The 19,510-nt window shown below is 41.0% G+C and overlaps 1 protein-coding gene across 1 annotated transcript in view; it reads right to left on the reverse strand.

Annotated features, from left to right (window-relative positions):
- The window catches only part of LOC136884963 (methyl farnesoate epoxidase), a 157,962-nt gene extending 142,248 nt beyond the window's left edge, over positions 1-15,714 (reverse strand). The window contains exon 1 of the mRNA XM_067157312.2: positions 15,600-15,714. The gene's annotated coding sequence lies outside the window, so the exon portion shown is untranslated. The remainder of the gene's footprint in view (positions 1-15,599) is intronic.
- Positions 15,715-19,510: the final 3,796 nt, after the last annotated feature.

Below are 19,510 nucleotides of genomic sequence, written 5' to 3' on the forward strand. Positions count from 1 at the left end.
CCTCATTGTATTGAACATACATTTCGCTTGTCCAATCCTGGATAAGATTTCACATTTTGAATCACAATGCTGGTTCACTAGAGTTCCAAGATATTTGATGGAAGATACTTATTGGACGATGTTGTTAAAGGGAGGCCGGTTTTGGTGTTTTCGAGAATACAATCAGCTTGGTCTTGTTAATATTCAAGGATAAACCGTAGGTTTCACTGGTCCTCACGATGTTGTTTATAATGATTTGAAGATCACTAGGGTTGCTGGCTAACACAATCGTGTCATCAGCAAATCGGATGTTATTAATGGCATAGCCATTGATCTTGATACCTAGATTAACATCTTCCATAGCCTCTCTGAACACAGCTTCAGAGTAGATGTTGAAAAGGAGTGGGGACAGGACACATCCCTGACGGACAAGTCTTCGTATAGCTATGTCCTCAACAGTAGTTCCTTCTATTTTGACCTCTGCCGTTTGATTCCAGTACAGATGGGTAATGATACGAAGATCACCAACATCTACACCAGTAGATTTTAAAATCTCAACAAGTTTTGCATGAGATACGCAATCAAAAGCTTTTCGGTAGTCGATGGAACAAGTGTGCACATCTACATTCATATCTAGACATCTCTGGGTCAAAACATTCAAGGAGAAAAGAGCCTCACAAGTACCCAGTCCATTCCTAAAGCCAAACTGAGTATGTTCAACTTGGCGTTCGTATTTGAGGTATATTCGAGCGTGGATAATACGCAGAAATACCTTAAGCACATGGGACATTAGGCTGATCATATGATAACCATCACAATGTGATGCACCAGCCTTTTTAGGTATGGTGACAAAAGTAGATCTTAGCCAGTCAGATGGAATTCTACCAGATTTATATATTGCGTTAAATAATGTAGTTAGCAGCTCTAGTCCTCTGCCATGGCCTTCAGCAATGAGTTTGAGAATTTCTGCATGAATCTTGTCCGACCTACAGCTTTTCCATTCTTCTGAAGTTTGATTGCATACAGTACTTCCTCTTGGGTTATATTTGGACTTGTTTCGCTGCCTTCGCCTTGGTTTGTCTGGCCTTACATCGCTAAATAGTTTTTCAACATATTCTTTCCAACACTTCAACTTGTCTTCGACTCCTACCAAAATGGTGTAATTGGCATCTCTCAGTATAGATTTACATGGTCTGTGACATTTCCCTACAAGTTCCTTGAGCTTGTTGTGGAGATTAAACAAGTCATGTTTCTCTTGGAGAAGTTCTATTTCTTTGCATCTCTCCAAGAGCCATAGTTCTTTTGCTTCCCTACACTTCCTCCTCACTGTCCTGTTTATTTCTTGGTATTGGACTTATATCTTTCACTTTCCGTCTTTGGTCCATACGCTGTAGAATATCTTCTGTCATCCATGGCTGTTTTTTTAACTGTTCGAATATCCTATATCATTCTCTTGAGTATCAGTGAGTATGTTTAGTGCAGTCCATTGTAATTCAATATCCTCTGTTTCCAAGTTGTTTATTGTATTCATACGTTCTTTGAGCTTCAAGGTTGTTTGAGCTCGAAATACGGGGTTGTCAAGGCTCTTTGTATCGATGCGCTTAGGTCTGTCAGAGGGTATGTTCTTGACAAAACGATGAAGTGTTAAGTCCATGGCGACGGGATTATGGTCGCTGTTAACATCCGCCCCAGGGTGGGTTTTGACAGCTTTCACGTATCCTTTCAGATGACTTTTGATGAGAATGAAATCTATCTGATTCCTGACAATCCTTCACAATCTGCAGGAGACGTCCGTGTATACAAACGCTGTGGATGTAGCTTGAAAAAGGTATCAATAACAGAGAGCTGTTGTTCTGAACAAAACTGAACTAGACGATCACCTCTGGCATTTCTCTCACCAAGGCCATATTGTCCAACAATTTCATCCTCTTCACCGAGACCTATCTTAGCATTGAAATCACCAAGGACAAGAGTTTCATCCCCTTTCTTTGTAAGGGACATTGCCTCCTCCAGAATGGAATAGAATTCATCGACTAATTCGTCATCCTTATCGCCTGTTGGAGCATAGGCCTGGATAATATCCATGGGACGATGGGAAGTTTGCAGTTTAAGAAACATGACACGCTCTCCAAAGGGAATGAAATCGATGACAGACTTCACCAGATCAGACGAGAGGAGCACAGCCACTCCATATTGATGTTGAGGATCGTTACCACCAGAGTAATACAGAACTCCATGATTAGTTTGTTGTGTTCCTCACCCAGGCCATCGAACTTCACTAAGGCCCAATATCTTGATTTCCAAGCGTTGCATTTCTGATTCAACGTTTAGAAGTTTCCCAGCCATATATAGACTTCGCACATTCCATGTGGCGATTCTTATTCTTTTGTTATAAATTTGAAACTTATCAATATTTGACCTCGGGGGGATTCTTAGTACTCTCTCCCCTCTTAAGAGGTGCCCCGGACTGAGGGCCGTTTCTTTAGTATCTGTAACCATAATCATATTGAAAGATTTGGAAAGATAGCTCAGTAGGACTTCCGTTTCCTTTCTGTGCCGCAGTGTGAGAACCGTGGAGGCTGTTACAGCTGCGCATCTCACATCCAATGTAGAACCATTGTTTCACCAAGATACTTAAATTGTGATACATGTTTAATTCTGCCATATTTTGTTTCCATGAATTTTGGTGCATGTTTGTTGTAGGTCATGTATTCTGTCTTTTCAAAACATACCTGAAGGCCGACTTTTTCCGTAATTTCTTTCAGGAGTTCAGTCTGATTTTGGGCTGTTGAAATGTCTCGGGTTAGTTTTTCTAGGTCATCCGAAAATTCTAAGCAATGTATCGTTAGTTTTCCTCTGCCTGAAGTGATTGATTGGTGAATTTTGAGGACCAATTTCTGTTTGCGCCACTCTTGTATCACTTTTTCCAGGACGCAGTTGAAGAGTTAAGGGCGAGAGTCCATCTCCTTGTCTTACTCCCGTTTTGATTTCAAAGGGATCTGAGGTTTCCCCAATGAATTTAACCTTGGACTTCGTGTCTGTCAGTGTCTGTTTTATGACTGAAAGTGTTCTGATGTCTAAACCTTCTTCTTTCATTATTTGAAAGAGTGATTTACGATTCACTGAATCATGCGGCAGGCTTTTTTGAAGTCAACAAATCTGCAGACTTAATTTTTGCTACAAATTCTCTGATGTCTTAGGATTAGCTTTAGGTTCATGATTTACTCTGGACACGATCGTCCTGGTCTGAATCCTGCCTGATATTTTCCGATTTGTGGTTCTAGTTGTATTATTACAGGACCACTCCAATTCGAGTATTGTTGACGTGGTTTTCATAGTCCCGTTCAGGTGTACAAACCCCTAGCCCTGTTTATGACATGAGACTACTCGAATATTAAAACACGTATACGATGTTAAAATATAATATTAAAAATAATTTAATGATAATAACAATAATAATTTTCGACACAAGAACCTAGGGCGCCTCATTACGGGACATCCGCGGCAAGGTTGATTTCCGATACAAACATCTCGGCTGAAGTTCATGATTGAGTACATCGAGAATTATTGAAGAGTATAGTTTAGCCATCAACATTGAACAGAACTGGCCAAATAGACCTACGTAAAAGAAATTTACCCTTCCCGGGCAGTGGATTTGACGGATATGCAGGATTTTTGATAAATAATGGAAGCCGGACTAAAGATATTCTTACCAATACAAGTAGGAGTTTGCTTAAATGATGCAGGAAAACTATTGCATTAGGTATGTCCACACTGGTGCGCTTTTACTAGCGTTAAATGCATGCACTGCATCACGGGGATTCCGGTAGCACGGAAATCACCGCCTTAAGTTTGGGAGGCTCTCGATAAGCCTTTCGTCGCTCGACATTGGTGATTTCGGACTTTCGGAATTCTGGCAAGCCCCTCGAATGCGTTTTCGATCATTTTGAAGCCATTTATTGTCCGTTTTGCGAAAAAGGGAGACTTTTTCACACTTTTTCACACTTTTTCGCACCACAATTTTGTGAAATGTTCTAAGCTTTTTGTCAAGTAGTGGAAGATAACTAGAAATATGGAAATATATCAGTACTCTGAACCCCTCACCGATGCCATAAGAAAATGGTGCTTGAACTTATACGGACATATACTAAAGGGCATGGATTCAACCGGATTAACCAACAAGATATCGATGAGTAACAAGAAACTGTCTGAACTATGGATAAATCAGACACATTGACAGTATCAGATAACATCTAAAATAGTCTGTCAGTACACAGGATACTATACATGCCAGGATCACATACAGAAACAATATCTGTAAGTGGGATCAATCAGTCACCACTGATCTGCATTTAGGGCAGTCACCCAGATGGCAGATCCTCTACCCCCTGTTTACCTAAACGTTTTAATAATAATTTCAAAGAATATGGACATTTACCGAACACCTCCCTGGGTAGATTATTTCAATCTCTAACTCCTCTTCCTATAATGAATAACTGCCCCAATTTGTCCTCTTGAATTCCAACATTTTCTTCATATTGTGATCCTTCCTACTTTTAAAAACACCACTCAGACTCATTCGTCTACTAATGGCATTCCACGCCATCTCTTTACTGACAGCTTGGAGTATACCACTTAGCCGAGAAGCTCGTCTCCTTTATCCCAAGTCTTCCCAGCCTAAACTTTGCAACATTTTCGTAACTTTACTCTTTTCGTCGGAAATCACCCAGAACAAATCGAGCTGCTATTCTTTGGATTGTTTCCAGTTCTTGAATAAAGTAATCCTGGTTTGAGTCCCATACACTGGAACCATACTCCAGTTGTGGTCTTACTAAATACTTATATACCCTGTCATTTACATTCTTACTACAACCCCTAAATTCCTTCATTAACACATGAGAGAGCTGTAACCTTTATTTACAATCCCGTTTATGTGATTACTTCAATGAAGTTCTTTCCTTATATTAACACACCTAGGTAGCCTACTTACAATGATCCCCATGACGAACTTTCACCCCATCAACTTAGTAATAAATTAAATTTGAGAGGAGTCTTCCTCATTGTGAAACTCACAATCTACTACCGGGCGAGTTGGCCGTGCGGTCAGGGGCATGCGGCTGTGAGCTTGCATCCGGGAGATAGTGGGTTCGAATCCCACTGTCGACAGCCCTGAAGAGGGTTTTCCGTTGTTTCCCATTTTCACACCTTAATTAAGGCTACGGCCGCTTCCTTCCAACTCCAAGGCCTTTCCTATCCCATCGTCGCCATAAGACCTATCTGTGTCGGTGCAGCGTAAAGCAACTAGCCAAAAAACCCTCAAATCTGACTTTTCTTCCCATTCATCAAAGCATTGCCTGCTGTACATCTCACAACTTTGTCAAAGTCTTTTACAGTCGCTCACAATCTTGTATCTTATTTTCTACTATATATATAGCATAACATCATCCGCAAAAATCATTATCTACTGTATGATTCCAGTACTTTACACGTAAGACCGAGATCGATAGCTGCAGTCACTTAAGTGCGGCCATTATCCAGCATTCGGGAGATAGCGGGTTCGAACTCCACTGTCGGCAGCCCCGAAGGTGGTTTTCCGTGGTTTCCCATTTTTACACCAGACAAATTTTGGAGCCGTACCTTAATTAAGGCCACGGCCGCTTCCTTCCCACTCCTAGCCCTTTCTTGCCCCAGCGCCGCCATAAGACCTAACTGTGTTGGTGCGGGTGCGACGTAAGGCAACTTGTAAAAAAAATAAAAAACGCAACCTCTTATCATTTAAATCATAAGAAAACGTAGTCCGCCTCTGTGGTGTAGTGGTTAGTGTGATTAGCTGCCACCCCCGGAGGTCCGAGTTCGATTCCCGGCTCTGCCACGAAATTTGAAAAGTGGTACGAGGGCTGGAACGGGGTCCACTCAGCCTCGGGAGGGGAACTGAGTAGAGGCGGGTTCGATTCCCACCTCAGCCATCCTCGAAGTGGTTTTCCGTGGTTTCCCACTTCTCCTCCAGGCGAATGCCGGGATGGTACCTAACCTAAGGCCACACCGCTTCCTTCCCTCTTCCTTGTCTATCCCTTCCAATCTTCCCATTCCCCCGCAAGGCCCCTGTTCAGCATAGCAGGTGAGGCCGCCTGGGCGAGGTACTGGTCATCCTCCCCAGTACCCCCGACCCAGAGTATGAAGCTCCAGGACACTGCCCTTGAGGCGGTAGAGGTAGGATCCCTCGCTGAGTCCGACGAAACAGCCAACCCTGGAGGGTAAACAGATTAAGAAGAAGAAGAAAACGTAAGGGTCCAATAATACTGCCCTGAGTAATTTCCCTCTTAATGATTGCAGTATCAGATAATGCTTCACCTACTCTATTTCTCTGAATTAAAGGAGTGGAATCAGAGGTAAGGGTTTTTGCGGATGATGTTATTCTCTATAGAGTAATAAATAAGTTACAAGATTGTGAGCAACTGCAAAATGTCCTCGATAATGTTGTGCGATGGACAGTAGCCAATAGTATGATGATAAACGGGGTTAAAATTCATGTTGTGAGTTTCACAAATAGGAAAAGTCCTCTCAGTTTTAATTACTGCGTTATTGGGGTGAACGTTCCTTTGGGGATCATTGTAAGTAGCTGGGTGTTGATATAAGGAAAGATCTTCATTGGGGTAATCACATAAATGGGATTGTAAATAAAGGATACAGATCTCTGCACATGGTTATGAGGGTGTTTAGGGGTTGTAGTAAGTATGTAAAGGAGAGGGCATATAAGTCTCTGGGAAGACCCCAACTAGAGTATGGTTCCAGTGTATGGGACCCTCACCAGGATTACCTCATTCAAGAACTGGAAAAAATCCAAAGAAAAGCAGCTCGATTTGTTCTGGGTGATTTCCGGCAAAAGAGTAGCGTTACATAAATGTTGCAAAGTTTGGGCTGGGAAGAAGTGGGAGAAAGGAGACGAGCTGCTCGACTGAATGGTATGTTCCGAGCTGTCAACGGAGAAATAGCGTGGAATGACATTAGTAGACAAATAAGTTCGAGTGGCGTTTATAAAAGTAGGAAAGATCACAATATGAAGATAAAGTTGGAATACAAGAGGACAAATTGGGCCAAATATTCATCTATAGGAAGGGGAGTTAGGGATTGGAATAACTTACCAAGGGAGATGTTCAATAAATTTCCAATGTCGGTGAAATCGTTTACGAAAATGCTAGGAAAATAACAGATAGGGAATCTGCCACCTGGGCGACTGCCCTAAATGCAGATCAGTATAAATTGATTGACATAACCACCCATTTAATCACTCTTCTCTCTAATCCAATTGCGCTAATTTTTGTAACAGCCTCCCATGATCTACTCAATCAAAAGCCGTAGATAGGCTAACTGCGATGCAGTTCATCTGACCTCTTGAATCTAAAATATCCGTTATATCCTTCTGGAATCCTAAAAGTTGAATTGCATTGGAATAAATTTTCGTAAACCTGAACTTTTTAAAACCAGTTAGTAATTTCACAAACATGTCTAATAAAATAATAGGAAGAATCCTTTCCTAAAGATTACAAGTAGCACATGTCAAGCTGACTGGCCTGTAGTTATCGGCTTTATGTTTATCAACCATCCCTTTATACACAGGAGCTACTATAGCAACTGCCCGTTTACCGAGCTCGATAGCTGCAGTCGCTTAAGTGCGACCAGTATCCAGTATTCGGGAGATAGTAGGTTCGAACCCCACTGTCGGCAGCCCTGAAATGGTTTTTCATGGTTTCCCATTTTGACACTAGGCAAATGCTGGGGCTGTGCCTATGTAAGGCCATGGCCGCTTCCTTCCCCCTCCTAGCCCTTTCCTGTCCCATCGTCGGCATAAGACGTATCTGTGTCGGTGCGACGTAAAACAACTAGCAAAAAAAAAAAAAAAAAAAAGCAACTGTCCGTTCATTTGTTATAGCTCCTTCATACAAACAGTAATCAAAACAGATATAGTACTATATCCTAACCTATTGTATTTAGTACGAGTATTTCCCAGAAATCTTATCAATTCCATCTGCTTTTCTAGTTTTCAACTTTTTTATCTTATTGTAAACATCTCTGTTATCGCATATAAATTTCAATGCTGCGTTAGTATTAGTTATCTCCCCCTACCTGAACACTATCCTTGTAAACAGTCTTTACGTACTAAAGCGGCCCTTACACGATCAATATTATTGACAATATCAGTATTTTCAATACAGTCACTCAATCCTGTCAATATCACCGTCAATATCGCCATGCTCTACACGGTCAATATTATTGTCAATAAGTGTATCAATAAATGTGCTCAGTACGTTTGTTTCAAACATTCGGACTAGTAAAATTGTGTTTTCAAGTGAATTTTTGTGGCCTTTTTTTTTTTTTTTGTAAACAGGGTCGATCAAAAAAAGGATGTGTAGCCATAATTATGGCTATCGGAAGTATTCGTCGAGTGGTTGAAAGAGTGGTTGAAAAAACGTGAAGAATATTCTCGTTTGAAGCTGCTGAGGGAAATCAGGTTGACAGATGCGGTAGATTTTCACAATTAATTCAGAATGAAAGAAAGGACATTCATAAAATTGTTACAGATGGTAGAATCACTCTCGAGAAGACAGAACAGAAACATGAGGGAATTCATCCCTCTTAATGAAAGATTAGGCTTAACCCTGAGGTACTTAGCTACGGGAAGAAATATTGAAGGTTTGAAGTTCTCTGTCATCCTGTCGCTTGCAACTATCAGCGAAGCTATAATTGAAATGTGTGAAACTCTTGTTCATGTCCTACGAGACTACATGAAAGTAGGTGTTTTAAATATATTTTCCAGATACCATGCTACTTACCTAAGTATATAAGTTACCGAGCTCAATAGCTGCAGTCGCTGAAGTGCGGCCAGTATCCAATATTCGGGAGATAGTGGGTTCGAACCCCATTGTCGGCAGCCCTGAAGATTGTTTTCCGTGGTTTTCCATTTTCACACCAGGCAAATGCTGGGGATGTACCTTAATTAACGCCACGGGCGCTTCCTTCCAACTCCCAGCCCTTTCCTGTCCCATCGTCGCCATAAGAACTATCTTTGTCGGTGCAAAATAAAGCAACTTGCAAAAAAAAAAAAAAAAAAAAAAGTATATTAGTCTGTCATTACACACAACCTCTTCACTACCTATAATAAAGTTGTTAGCATGACAGTAGAAGTAGGGAAACGCATTTTGAATAATTTAAAGCAAAAGATGATAGTAATTATGTATTGATTAAACAGAAATAAAACAAGAAATAAGGCAATCAAAAACAATCAAATTTCAAAATCCTCAATCTGCGAAGGTGTTGAAAAAAGTCACCACTGATAAATCCTAATGTAGGTTGTTATTGATTAATGGGTTATCACTGTGAATAGGAGAAAAATAATTAAATGTGGAGAAGGATGAAGTGCTGCCACTACTTGTTGTGTGGTACTTTGAGAGCTTAGACGTACTTCATTAATTTTTATGGAGTTGCGATGGCGAGTTGCTTCAAAAAGCACGTCATTTATTACTTTCTCGGCAAACTGTCTCTGCTCTCCATCCAAAGTGAGCAGTTTTTCTCCCCAAGCTTTTGCGATAGTCGGTATGTTGTTGTCAGGGTTCACCGAGTTTTCCAAATATGAACATGTCTTTTGTAGAAGCTAATTTTGTTTAGCAGTTGGACCTTACGTTCTAGCTTTTTTTATTTTGAGGAGTTTGGCGAGAAGGTGTTGGAGGGATGATCGAACACACAAATAAATTGCATACCAGCTGAAAGGGGATGATGCGGTCAAGAGCAGCAATCCTAGCTGTTTTATTACTGTGTTTACGTTTTGAACAATTCCACAGTTCAGTAGACATTTCAAATTCCTCAATAAAGGTCCGAAGGGCTTCGTCTTCCGGGTGTTCAGTCCCTTCGTCACATACATTATTTCTTCCACCTAACTCGTTTATCGCTTCGAAGTCTTCAGATATTTTCTCAAGGTCACTCGTGTAATCCATAATACACCGCACAAATATCACTTCCGTTCCCTACGAAAGCGCGGTAACAACTGAGTATTGACAATATTATTAACGTCCGCCACTAGACGATCAATAACATTGACAATATCCCCTCCGCTTTTAAATAATGACGCTCCGAGATCAGAAAATCTGGATTTCATTAATATCACTCCAATATCTTTCATGGCTAAATGGTTAGCGTGCTGGCCTTTGGTCACAGGGGTCCCAGATTTGATTCCCGGCAGGGTCGGGTATTTTAACCATCATTGGTTAATTTCTCTGGCACGGAGGCTGTTTGTATGTATTGTCTTCATCATCATTTCATCCTCATCACGACGCGCAGGTCGCCTACGGGAGTCAAATCAAAAGACCTGCACCTGACGAGCCGAACCCGTCCTGGGATCTCCCGGCACTAAAAGCCATACGCCATTTCATTTTATAACTCCAATATCTGCCGTCAATACTCTTTTTTTTTTCACCTTGCACGATCAATAATATTGACAATACAGTATGATATTGACAATATTATTGATCGTGTAAGGGTCGTTTAACATAAAGAGAGAAGAGGAAGTTCTTTACCAAGCGAAGACATCAGTTAAGCCAGCGTACGAACACTTTCCGACAAAATCTAAGGGAAGTTTGGGCCTAAGTAGAGTACTACTATTACTTATAAATCTGGTGAATTGGCTGCGTGGTTCGGGAGATGGTGGATTCGAACCCCACTATCGGTAGCTCTGAGGTGAATTTTCTGAGGTGCCTCATTTACGCAGCAGGCAAATGTTGGTGTCCAAAGTTCCTTCTTTTCCAGTCTTAGACACTTCCTATCTCATCGTCGCAAGAAAACTAGTCTGAGTTGAAGGGACGTTAAACCACCATCACCACAATCATAATAATAATACTCGTGGTAGTAAGGGTCGCGTAGCTGTAAGCTTACATTCGGGAGACGGTGGGTTCGAATTCCACCGTCGACAGCCTTAACGATGGTTTTCCGTGGGTTCCTATCTTCACAAGAGGTAAAAACTGAGGCTGTACCGTAATTAAAGCTTCCTTGCCGATGTGTTTCTGCAACGTTAAAACGCCGGAAGCGTTATTACTGTATCACCATTATCATTGTCGTTGTTTGAGCCATCAGTCCATAGACTGGTTTGATGCAGCCCCCCATGCCACCCTAGCCTGTGCTAACCTTTTCATTTCTACGTAACTCTTGCATCCTACAGCTGCTCTAATCTGCGTGTCATATTCATACCTTGGTCTACCCCTACCGGTCTTAGCACCTACGCTTCCTTCAAAAACGAAGTGAACAAGCCCTGGGTGTCTTAAGATGTGTCCTATAATTATATCTCTTCTTCTCGTCAAATTTAGCCAAATCGATCTCCCGTCACCTATTCGATTCAGTATCTCTTCACTCGTGATTCGATCTATCCATCTCACCTTCAGCATTCCTCTGTAACACCACATTTCAAAAGCTTCTATTCTCTTTCTTTCTGAGCTAGTTATCGTCCAGTTTCACTTCCATACAAAGCCACGCTCCACACGAAGGTCTTCAAAAACATCTTTCTAATTCCTATATCAATGTTTGAAGTGAGCATTTTATGTCCTCCTTACTTCTGCCATCGTTAGTTATTTTACTACCCAAGTAACAATATCCATCTACTTCCTTTAAGACTTCATTTCCTAATTCAATATTTCCTGCATCACCTGCCCTCGTTCGACTGCACTCCATTACTTTTGTTTTCGACTTATTTATTTTCATCTCGTACTCCTTACCCAAGACTTCGTCCACACCATTCAGCAGCTTCACGAGATCTTCTGCAGTCTCAGATAAAATAACAATATCATTGGCAAATTTCAAGGTTTTGATTTCCTCTCCTTGGATTGTGATTCCCTTTCCAAATTCCTCTTTGATTTCCTTTACTGCCTGTTCTATGTAAACGTTGAAAAGGAGGGGGCACAAACTGCAGCCTGCCTCACTCCTTTCTGGATTGCTGCTTCTTTTTCAAAGCCCTCGATTCTTATCACTGCAGACTGATTTTTATACAGATTGTAGATAATTCTTCGTTCTCACTATCTGATCCCAATCACCTTCAGAAAAATAGCTTGGTGCAATCAACATTATCGAATGCCTTTTCTAGATCTACGAATGCCATGTACGTGGGCTTGTCCTTCTTGATTCGATCCTCTAAGATCAGACGTAAAGTCAGGATTGCTTCACGTGTTCCTACATTTCTTCTGAAGCCAAATTGATCTTCTCCCAACTCAGCTTCAACTTGTTTTTCCATTCTTCTGTAAATAATACGTGTTAAAATTTTGCAAGCATGAGATATTAAACTAATGGTGCGGTAGTTTTCACACCTGTCAGCACCAGCTTTCTTGGGGATAGGTATAACAACATTCTGCCGAAAATCGGATGGAACTACTCCTGTCTGATACACCTTACACACTAAATGGAATAACTTTGCAATGCTGGTTTCTGCTAAGGCAGTCAGTAATTCAGAGGGAATGTCATCAATTCCAGGTGCCTTGTTCCTATTTAGGTCACCCACAGCTCTGTCAAACTCTGACCTCAAAATTGGGTCTCCCATTTCATCAGCATCAACAGCCCCTGCTTGTTCCAGAACCAAATTATATACATTTTTACCTTGATACAACTGTTGGATATGTTCCTGCTATATTTCTGCTTTGTCTTCTTTCCCTAGAAGTGGCTTTCCATCTGAGCTCTTAATATTCATACACCTAGATTTCCTTTCTCCAAAGGTTTCCTTGATTTTCCTGTATGCAGCATCTACCTTTCCTAGGACCATACAACCTTCGACATCCTTGCCCTTTTCCTTCAGCCATTCTTCCTTAGCTACCTTAAAAATACACTTTCTATCCACTTGATTCTTTAATCGCCTGTATTTTTTTCTGCCCTCTTCATTTCTAGCATTCTTGTATTTTCGTCGTTCATCAATCAGGTCTAGTATCTCCTGAGTTATCCACTGATTCTTATTTGATCTTTTCTTCCTTGCTAACATTTCTTCATCAGCCCAACTGACTTCATTTTTCATGACTATCCATTCTTCCTCTATTGCCCTTGTGCAACATGTTTCTTGAAACAATCCCTCACACTCTTTTCTTTCAACTTATCTAGATCCCATCTTTTTGCATTCTTACCTTTCTTCAATTTCAACTTCAGATGGCATTTCATGACCAACAAGTTGTGGTCAGAGTCCACGTCTGATCCTAGGAAAGTTTTGCAATTCAACACCTGGTTTCTGAATCTCTGCCTAATCATAATAAAGTCTATTTGATACCTTCCAGTGTCTCCAGGCCTTGTCCACGTATACAGCCGTCGTTTGTGGTGTTTGAACCAAGTATTGGCAAGGACTAAATTATGATCAGTGTAGAATTCAACCAGCCGACTTCCTCTTTCGTACCTTTGTCCCAATCCGAATTCTCCTACTGTATTACCTTCTCTTCCTCGGCCTACCACTGGATTCCAGTCTTCCATCACAATTAGATTATCGTCACCTTTTATATATTGTATTAAATCTTCTATCTCTTCATATATTCTTTCGATTTCCTCATCATCCGCTGAACTAGTAGGCATATAGACCTGCACTATTTTGTGGGCATTGGTTTGGTGTCTATCTTGAAGACAATAATTCTTTCACTATGCTGGTCGTAGTAGCTTACCCGCTGCCCTATTTTCTTATTCATTATTAAACCAACTCCTGCATTTCCCCTGTTTGATTTTGTGTTGAAAATTCGGTAGTCGCCTGACCAAAACACCTGTTCTTCCTGCCAACGTACTTCACTTACATAAACTACATCTAACTTTAGTCTATCCATCTCCCTTTTCAGATTCTCTAATCTACCACAACGATTCAAACTTCTAACATTCCACGCTCCGACTCGCAGAATGTCAGTATCCATCTTCCTGATGATCGCCCCCTCTCGTGTAGTCCCCACCCGGAGATCCGAATGGGGGACTAGTTTACCTCCGGAATATTTTACCCGGGAGGAAGCCATCATCAGTACATCATTCATACAGAGAGAGCTGCATATCTTCGGGAGTTAGTTACGGCTGTAATTTCCCGTTGCTTTCAGCCGTGTAGCAGTATCAAAACAACTAAGCCATGTTGAGTATTATTACAAGGCCATATCAGTCTATTATCTAGACTGCCGCCCTTGCAACTTCCGAAAGGCTGCTTCCCCCCTTTCGATGAACCATTCCTTAGTCTGATCTCTCAACAGATACCCATCAGATATGGTTGCACCCTGCGGCTCGGCTATGTGCTTCATTGGGACACGCAAGCCTCCCCACCGCTGCAAGGTCACATGGTTCGCAGGGGAGGTTATTATTATTATTATTATTATTATTATTATTATTATTATTATTATTATTATTATTATTATTATTATTATTATTATTATTATTATTATTATTCAAAGTAGTAGTAGTAGTAGTAGTATTCAGGAAATCATCTCAGAATGCGAGGCTGTCTTTACGCCCGCTTCCCCATTCAAAAGTGCGCCTGTTCATATTTTCATGTCCGGCTCCACGGCTTAGTGGTCAGCGTCCTGGCCTTCGATCTTCGAAGTCCCGATTTCGGTACTCTGCGGAATCAATATAATTGAGTCAAAGGGTTAATTCCCTTGGCTGCCTGGCTCCTTGGCAGGAAGGTTAGACTAGACTACTGGTCTTTGTTTCAGAGGTTTCTGGGTTCGATTCCCGGTCAAGCCGAGGATTTTAACTGCGTATGGTTAATTACCCTGGCTCAGGCACTGAGGATTTGTGTTCGTCTTAATACACTTTTCTTCATCTACAGACAACACACCACACTAGTGATCAGCTCAGGAACTCGCGCAATAGTGTACACATCCCTCCACATAAGGACCGTAGATTTTTTGGCAGGGAAACAAACTCCTAAAGGGATAAACTCCCGGTACCTTGGCGTCTCCGTAAACCGTGCATGTAGTTACTAGTATGTAAAACCATTAACATTATTATTATTATTATTATTATTATTATTATTATTATTATTATTATTATTATTATTATTATTATTATTATTATTATTATTATTATACCAACTTTCCTACATCTGTGCGATCGCGGGTGCGAACTGTGTCGAACAAGTGGATTTGACCCTGCTCTACGGCCGAATGCCCTTCCTAACGCCAACCCTATATGGAGGGATGTAATCACTATTGCTTGTTTCTGTGGTGGTTGGTAGTGTAGCGTGTTGTATGAATATGAATGTGTTGGGACAAACACAAACACCTAGTCCCGGAGCCAGACGAATTAACTGTACGTGATTAAAATCCCCGGCCCGACCGGAAATCGAACCCGGGACCTTCCCAATAAATTGGGATAAAGACCAGGAATAACAAGAATGTTAATTTCCTTTACTCGGACTGGGTATTTGTGCCTTCCCCAACATTCCTGCAACTCACACACAACACTATCCCCCACCACATTAACTCGCATTTCCCTGTGCAGCTGCCCACCCTCGTCGGAGGGTCAGCCTGACAAAGGGCAGTGGCCACACCAAATATTTCCTATTATTGTTCATGTAGACTAACAGACACTAAGGAAAGCTTTCTGTAATTTGAAGTACAGTAGATAGTAATTGAATGATTGCTTACAGTTTGGTGAATGCTGCTTCCTTGCGCCGCAACCAGTTCGCCCACTTCATGAGCAGTATCTAGTGTCACTTTGTGTACACTCATATTTGGTGTCGGCCGTGCAGGCCTCTATCTGGTGGCGAGCACTACAACTTGGTGACCTTCCCATGCGTACCGCTCCGCATGAGAGCAAGAGGCACGGTCGAGGATGAGAGCATGCTTCATTCCATGTTCCAATTTCTCAAAGCGCGAAGGAGGAGAAGGACATGTTAAGAATGAATTTTTTATTAAATATGTCTAACGCCGTCGTAATTACTAGGCCTATCAGTGACCTGTACCACTATTCTTTTCTTTTTCCCTCTGGCTCAGTGAGGGGTCCAACCTCTACCGCCTTAAGGACAGTATCCTGGAGCGTGAGACATTGGGTCGGGGGATACAACTGGGAGGAAGACCAGTACCTCGCCCAGATGGCCTCACCTGCTATTCTGAACAGGGGCGTTGTGTGAGGATGGGAAGATGGTAAAGCAAAGACAATGAAGAGGGAAGGAAGCAGCCGTGGCCTTAAGTTAGGTACCATCCCGGCATTTGCCTTGAGGGGAAGTGTGAAACCATGAAAAACCACTCTGAGGATGGCTGAGGAGGGAATCAAAAACCCCTCTACTCAGTTGACCTTCCGAGGCTGCGTGGACCCCGTTCCAGCCCTCGTACCACTTTTCAAATTTTGTGGCAGATCCGGGAACCCGGACCTCCAGGGGTGGCAGGTATTCACACTAACCACTACACCACAGAGGCGGCCACTAATCAGTTTCACCCGATGTAACGGGCTATCGCGGACTGGTGGCTGGTTGGAAATCACGCCTGTTGTCCTTAGGCGTCTTTCAACACGGCGGAATGTCGTAACAGCCGGGTGTCGCCTGTCGGGATACCGTTCCTGGTACAGACGTAGTGCCTTAATTAAGGCCACGGCCGCTTCCTTCCCACTCCTAGCCCTTTCCTGTCCCATCGTCGCCATAAGACCTATCTGTGTCAGTGCGACGTAAAGCAACTAGCAAATAATAATAATAATAATAATAATAATAATAATAATAATAATAATAATAATAATAATAATAATAATAATAATAATAATAATAATAATAATAATAATAATAATAATAATAATAATAATAATAATAATAATAATAATAATAATAATAATAATAATAATAATTGTACCGGGAGGTACACCCCAACGCTGCGCATTTAAATCTTGCGCCTAAAAAACTCCTCTACAGGAGAAACAGTGAACTTGAAACTAGACCTATTTAAACCTTTACTCAGAAATTGTCACTACTGTAATTCGACGTAATTTTGTTATTGTGAAGTTTCGAGTACTGTGTGAATTTCACCCTGTTTTTGTTTTCCGTTCATCAAGAAGTTTGGACATTCTCTCATAGATGTCACTGCTAGAAAACTATGATCATGCACCCTGGTGAAAGAACGTTTTGAAGAAGTTTTGTATTCATAAGGTTTTTTTTTTACTAATTGATGTTCATTTTTTTGGGTTGGCGATATTTATCTTTTCTTTCCGCCAGTTTTGAATCCAGCCAATCCCTAATTTTTGTAGTTAATTTCCAACCAATCCCATATTTCTTCTTCGATTCTGAGTGTCGCTTTTAAATTTGACCAATAAAACCCTGTGGGTGTGTCTTGATTATTCATGAAAGGTCTCGAACTTTCCCCGAGGGTTTATAAACTGTGGATTTTCACGTCTCTTGGCCAATTGACCGTCATCTAACTTAGTGTGTGTGTCAAGCAGGAGGCGGGAGGCGAGAGTTTCGTACTCTCTCGAGCTCCCCTTCATATTGGTTTGAGATGACTACATTTTGTAACTGGTTTTCTTTCTTTCCGTAATGTCTTATTATTCTTATACGAGTCACCTCCATAGTTTGGGAATAGCCCCTGTTTAATCGGCCTAGTGTCCCTTCGGATTTCAGACTTCATATCTTGGATTGCAGATACACGCCTCCATTCTATTTGTGTTCCGGGCCATTTACTTAACCTGTTCTTTTCTACTACGACCCAATAGGTTGGGTACTAGATACCCCTGTTACCCCTGTAATTGTAATTTTCTGATATTGCCTTGAGTAGTCTTGAGAACTGAAAGCACGTTAGTTCTTTTTCTAGTGTTGTAAAAGTGCCTCTGGGAGACCTGATATTGTAATTGCTGGAGCAAGGGCTCCATGTATTAGGGGATTTCTGCCCTTAAGTAAACTTGAGATCTTTGTAAAGTTGAGCGCGTTGCTCAGGAATTGTAAAGTGAGGGCTTGAAGCCCAAGATCTGTTAATACCACCCATCTTCTCTTTTCTAGACTTGTTTATTGCTACTGGTACCTGTTACATTGTTATTTGTTGAGTCTTGAAATTCAAAAAGAAATATAACCTTTGTTACAGTTTTAAATTAACTTTGATTTTGTAGTTAGACCCATTCACCCCGGCACCTTCTTTCACCTCTGCTGGTCTACGGGTATCCCCGTAACAACAACAACAACAATAATAATAATAATAATAATAATAATAATAATAATAATAATAATAATAATAATAATAATAATAATAATAATAATAATAATAATAATATCACAGATGGAATAATGATAATAATAATAATCATAATAATAATAAAATAATAATAATACAGATATCACCTTGTAACGGGATTTGAACCGTTACAATTCGCCTCCCTCATAAATAAATCGAAGAACAAAGAATCGATTGATTTATGAACAACATAATATATATATATATATATAAGTTGAGCGTGTTGCTCAGGAATTGTAAAGTGAGTGAGGGCTTGAAGCCCAAGATCTGTTTATACCACCAATCTTCTCTTTTCTAGACTTGTTTATTGCTACTGGTACCTGTTACATTGTTATTTGTTGAGTTTTGAAATTCAAAAAGAAATATAACCTTTGTTACAGTTTTAAATTAACTTTGATTTTGTAGTTAGACCCATTCACCCCGGCACCTTCTTTCACCTCTGCTGGTCTACGGGTATCCCCGTAACAACAACAACAACAACAATAATAATAATAATAATATCACAGATGGAATAATGATAATAATAATAATAATAATAATAATAATAATAATAATAATAATAATAATAATAATAATAATAATAATAATAATAATACCCGGTCAGCTTACGTGGGGGTCTGGTTCTGAAATGAGTAGGAGCTAGGCATAACCCTGCGTAAGACACTGGGGTGGGGGCCCTCAACCCCGACACGGCGCGTCCCATATGGCTGATAGGGGAAGCTCCTGTAGATATGCAGGACAGGTGTGAATAAGGCTTAGCCAAATAAGCACCCGCGGATCAACTGAGGTAAACAGAGAAATGGTCAACGGCCTCGACGGCAGAAGAGGACATATCCCAATGGCAGAGAGGGCGGAAGAACCGAATCAAATCCACTTCGCGTCTGACTTGTAGCAAGCGGCAAGTGGTCAGCGTCTGATCACCAGAGGTGCGCCTGTAAATATGCTCCAGGAACTAACAATCCCTGGTTCTACACCACCAGCGAAAGCTAGAAGATTGCTTACAAGCAGACATGACTCGTACAAGTAAAGACAAAATTACCCCAGGTGGACAATCCACCCACTCTAAAGTGGCAACCAAGCATTCGGATTCTGGGGAGCTTGGGCGAATACGAGAGAGCAAGTCGGAGTGCTCTGATAAACTTCCACGAAAGACTCACACTTTCATTGGCACATTCAACATTCAGACACTGATTCAAACAGGAAAACTGCACAATCTCACAACAGAACTTACAAAGCAGAAAATCCAAATTCTGGCCCTACAAGAAACACGGTTCACCGATTCAGAAACGATGGATTACAATAATTATAGGATCTTCAAAAGTGGAACAAACAAGAAAATTGGTAAAGGAGCA

Source organism: Anabrus simplex, chromosome 1 (genome assembly GCF_040414725.1).
Source record: "Anabrus simplex isolate iqAnaSimp1 chromosome 1, ASM4041472v1, whole genome shotgun sequence".
Lineage (NCBI taxonomy): Eukaryota > Metazoa > Arthropoda > Insecta > Orthoptera > Tettigoniidae > Anabrus > Anabrus simplex.